Consider the following 5,495-nt stretch of genomic DNA (forward strand, 5'->3'; position numbering starts at 1 on the left):
TTATTATTTCACGTAATTGCACTGTATTTCGACTTCGACTCCGAATGTGTCACGAGGAGTTCACGTCAGTAACAACGATAGGGTTTTACTCACATTTATGAAGTCAAATATCAATGGTTTATCTGTGATTTCGACGTAGGCCCTTGCGCTGCACTTCTGAGCAGATGTGTCAGAGGCACCACTGATTCAAAACCATCGAACAGAGGTGAGGAGACCTGAGATCCTCCTCTTTGTTGACTTGGTTTCGTGCTGAATGTGCGAATGTGAATGAGTTTTTCGGGGAAATGTGGGTGTTTTAAAGAGAAGGGGTAATACCTGTACTTCCCTCCTCATGCATTCCCACAGTGTTATCGTACACACAGTGACGCCAATTGAATTCAAATACGATAAATGATGTGCTTTCCTACTGTTTCACTGCCACAGTGACCAGGTTGGACGTTGTTGTTTATCGTGGGACAGGAAGGAAGCATTGTGAAGGTAAAATTGTTTGCAAAACAATATTTTTCTAGTGTCAGTACATTCTTAATTATATTTGAAAAAAAAAAAACAACAACAACTCAAATCTAATATACTCTTGAAGAAACTGTAAAGAAAGTAAACAATTGCCTAGGCACTGAGGTCAAATGTCCACCCAGGCTTCTGTAGCACAAACTCTCGTAAGTTAGTCGTCGTGTTACGCTTCGTAAAGGTGTTTGTTACTCCCACTCCTGATATTCAGAAGTATTTTCTAGAACTACAGATTTTTCTTTAACTATAGCTAAACTTGAGAACAAGTTAACAATCAAACCACACTGGCTAAATGAACATGGACAATCTAGCTAGCATTGTTAGCAGCTGTAGCTAACGGTTGGTTTTAGGACAAAGCATCTAACTGACATTCATATTAAAATTGTAGCGGTTTTACTGTAGTCCATTTTTTTTTTCTGTGTCGTCCCTGCTAGGATTTATATAATAGCTGAGTACCGTTTGTCTTAAACCAGCAATTCAAATTTAGCCTTGCATTAAGGGAGATCACCTAAATTTGTTTAAGGTTGCAGTTTGAATGTGACTTTTTCTCACCCACAAAAATCTGGTTTGATTTTTTTATACATTAATGTAACATATTCACTACAGTGAGCTTCATATTCTTTTTTTAACTTTAGTTTTTGAGTTTACTGTGTGCAGGCTTATACTTTGGAACGGTTACTGTAATTGTTTTGTAAACAGACTTCATCCTATCAGTGAAATCACCAACACTTAGTCTTTACCCAGTGACGTTGTACTGTGTTGATCGTTGTATAAATATTGTATAATACAACAGTGCACATTTAAATGAATTAATGAACAAACAAAACAAGAGAGAAAAAAAAATTATATAATTTAGTTGCCAGTTGGATTTGAAGGGTTCACGGGCCGGAATTGGCCAGCGAGCCAGGAGTTTGAAACCCCTGCTGTAAACTGTAGGTGTATATGCTTGTTTAGTATCAAATAGAATGGAATATATATTTAATTGCATTAGCAGGAGTTGCACAGTTAGCATTAGCTGTTTCAGCAGCCCACCCAAAATCTTTGAGCCAACTTCAAATATGAATATTTCAGTTATTAGTATGCTAAGTCCTCTTTTTCCTTTTCTTCTTTTAATTAATGCTGTTACTTTACCCTACCCTACTCTTACCTATTGTGGGGAGACACAGTTCTAAAGATTTGTATTGTAAGCCTTAAAGGCTGGATGATCTCAGGCTCTGAATACCTGCATATAAAATCAAGCAAAACACCATGTAAAAGTGAAAAAAGGGATTAGAAGGGATTATTAAAATTACAGAAAGTTTTTCAGAGTGCTAAGCAGAATGTTAATGCTGGGGATTTTCAAAGACATCGCTTGGCTTCGATTCAGAACTTTTGCATAATTGTGGAACTGGTTGGTGAAGTCGGAGTGGTTTTATGTGCTATTTAATGAACGGATTTTAAGCGGTTCAAAGATGTGTGCTGACCTACTTACTTCGCTTACTTACAGTACTTTACACACTTCGGTCGAGATGAGAGATTGGTTGTGATTTTGTCCAACTTTGGGTTGTGAAACAATCTTTTTTTTTTTAAAAAGCAGTGAATCACAAAGCTATGTTTCTCTGTTTGGAAGTGTCCAAACTGACTGGATTGTCCATCGTACCGGACCCACTCACTGTGGACTCTGTGGGTCACTGGGAGAAAAAAAAGTCTAGTATTATGAAAGAAACCAAAAAAAAGACAGCTCAGAATTTCTGCTTGAGGGTGGTGTAGTGCACCCTCCACACAAATAAACCCAGCAAAGTTTCCTGACACACTTACAGCAGCCTGTGCATGACACGCAACGGAAACAGCAAGGCCTGGAAGATAAACCACAAATCAACTGAGGAAATTTTGTCAATTTAAAATTATCATGAGCAGCAACAACTTTTATATTTGCTTCTGGTTTGTGTGGTATATCAAAGATTGTCTAAGTCGTGTGTGACTGAAATTGAGAAATATTGTATTTTCATTCTTTACCTCATACATTAAATCCCAGTATGTTGCATTATTTTTTATGTATAAATCAAACAATTATATCAATACACTTTAAAGCAAAATTGTTTTTTAAATACTGTGGCATAAAGTGACAATTGTTCATACATTTTTATGAAGACGTGACGTCGCATATTCTCTTACCATTTCCATGCACCATTACTGCCCTCTTGTGGTTTATATTTGTATTGCATATATGGCATTGTCTTTGGGCCAGTTAGCCAATTTTCAGAAGCAGGTGTACTAGCAGTTTAAATATATACAGTATAGAAGTAAAATTAATAATTGCAGGAACCGTTATATATTATTTAAACACATGCATAATTAAATGTGTCTATGATTGGTCAAAAACATTATTACATTTTGATCTCTTTACAAATTTTAAAGTTTGTTATTTATGTATTTTATTTACACCGATAGTGATTATAAATAGTTTTACTGTTTTACTGTATCTGAATCTGTACCGTTGACACATGAGAGAACAATACGCAGTCAAACCAGTAGATGGCGGTATTTCAAGTAAAGTAAATAGAAAGCCACAAACCATCACCTGGTGGATTGTGGGTGCCGTGCCGGACGTTTGTGATTGGATAACGAAGCGGATCTGTGTCCTTTAGAAACGGAAGGAAGCGGTAATACGGCCCTGTGACAGTAGCAAAATGGCGTCGTGTGAAGGCGCAGAGAAAGAACTTTGCTATTATTACCTCGGTACGTAGTTCCATTTCTGGTCATCTTCACTTTGGCGATTAACGTTTCATGTGAAGGACCAGTATTCCCCAGAGCGTGCAGACGGTTTGTTTTAAACCGTCTGCACGCTGCTGGGTAGCCGGTTAGCGTGCTAAACAGTAGCCTGTTTGAGCCGGTCAAGAAGTATTGGTTAATTGAAGTGTTTTGTAACCTTGTCTTTATTTCATCTTGTGTTTCAGGCCAAAAGAAGAGGGTTAACCAAGTTGTTGCACTCCTGATGATGGGGCCATCGTAAATGTGAATTGTTTTGCTAATAAAAGACTAAAGTTATTACTGTTCTGTTCATTGTGGAAGTATTCTGGTTGGATTTTTAGCTTACTTTTTACTACTTATTTTAGATGCTATGTAAAAACAAACTTGAAAATAGAAACTAACTTTAATAAAACTTTTAAAAAAACTGAAGTTGTGACTGTGGCGATTGGGTCCGATCACAATTGCGTTCGGGCGGAAGTAAGACTATGTTCCGCTTGCATTAAGGCTCCCCTTTACACGCCCTGAAAATGCCTGGTTACACATGCCGTAACCCTAATAATAAATGATAAAGATAAATTATATACAGAAAATATAAAAAGAGTCTAGGTAAAAAATATGGAGAAAGTTGTAGTGTTGATATATATTGCACATGTATGTTGTCCAGCGGAATGGACTATTGCACGTGATTGAAATTGCACATATGACAGGGTAATGTACAGATAACTGTAACAGTGATACAGGAGTAGCCCGAGAGAGTCTGGTCAATGCATATGGGAGTTCAGGGTGGTTACAGCTTTAGGGAAGAAGCTGTTCTTGAATCTATTTCTCCTCCTCGTTTTAATGCACCTGTATCGTCTACCAGAGGGCAGCAGGTTATACAGGTCATAGCCAGGGTGTGAGCTGTCTTTGATGATGGTATTGGTCCTGCTGAGGCAGTGGGAGGTGTTAAAATCCATCAGGGAGGATAGAGGGCAGCCAATGATCCTCTGTGCTGTCTTAACAACTCTCTGCAGTCTTTCTCTGTCTGCAGTAGCGTGGCTGCCATACCAAACTGGGATACACTATGTCAGCAGGCTCTCAGTGGAGGAGCTGTAGTAGGTCAGCAGCAGGTTGGTGTTGAAGTTCTACTTACTGAGGACTCTCAGGAAGTGCATGCGCTGCTGAGCCTTCTTGGTCATGGTTTTCTGACCAGGAGATGTCGGCGGAGATGTGGACACCTAGAAACCTGAATGTTTGGACCCTCTCCACGCATTCGTCGTTGAAAAGATAACATGAAGATAAATAAAGTAGATATATTTTGATAGAAAAACAGCGAAAGTAATGCACTTCGTTTAAACACTCGCTTTGTAGTAAAAAAAAAAAAAACAACAGTTTTTTAGCAAAGTCACTAAAACGTTGATGCATGTGAAAAAGTTACATGAATTTATATCGTTATTTTATTTTTTAAATTCGCTTTTCTTCTATCGAAATATATCTTTTTTATTCATGTTCCATGAGTTAAGTGTATCGTAGGAATGGTTGTTCTGCTCAGCTCCTCCAACAACTAGGTCCGACCAAAACGTCGATGAGTGAAGTTGCACGTTTGAGCCACAAGAGAGCGATAACCTATTGGCTTAAATATTCAACCACTCAGAGCAGACAACCCTTTGGAGGGAACTTGTTTATATATGCAGTTGCACATTTGAGCCACCGGAGGGCGAATCGTGCAGACAACCTAATGGCCGGACCTCGTTGTTGGCGGAGCTAAACCGAACAACCGACTGCATTACCAGACAACAGTTCATCATAAATGTGTTCCTACGCTAAACTGTCCTCGTGGAACATGAATAAAATAAATATGTGGCTGAACATTTAAGCCAGTAGGTTATTGCCCTCTTGTGGCTTAAACGTGCAACTTCACTCATCGACGTTTTGGCTTGACCTTGTTGTTGGAGGAGCTGAACAGAACACCCATTCCTACGATACACTGCACTCATGGAACATGAATAAAAAAGATTTCGATAGAAGAAAAGTGAATTTAAAAAATAAAATAACGATATAAATTCATGCAACGTTTTCACATGCATCAACATTTTAGTGACTTTGCTAAAAAACTTTTTTTTTTACTACAAAGCGAGTGTTTAAACGAAGTGCGTTCTTTTCGCTGTCTATTTTATTCATGTTCCACGAGGGCAGTTTAGCGTAGGAACACATTTATGATGTAATCTTGTCTGGTAATGCGGTCGGTGGAGGCAAAGGTGGAGGCAGGAGTATGGAGG

The 5,495-nt window shown here is 38.4% G+C and overlaps 1 long non-coding RNA gene across 1 annotated transcript; it reads left to right on the plus strand.

Moving 5' to 3' along the window:
• Positions 1–58: 58 nt before the first annotated feature.
• LOC112487185 (uncharacterized) lies at positions 59–3,796 on the plus strand. The gene is made up of 2 exons (XR_003050017.1): positions 59–3,225; positions 3,444–3,796. It is a non-coding gene; the product is annotated as an uncharacterized LOC112487185 (long non-coding RNA).
• The last annotated feature ends 1,699 nt before the right edge of the window (positions 3,797–5,495 follow it).

Source organism: Cynoglossus semilaevis, chromosome 7, assembly GCF_000523025.1.
Source record: "Cynoglossus semilaevis isolate Cse_v1.0 chromosome 7, Cse_v1.0, whole genome shotgun sequence".
NCBI lineage: Eukaryota > Metazoa > Chordata > Actinopteri > Pleuronectiformes > Cynoglossidae > Cynoglossus > Cynoglossus semilaevis.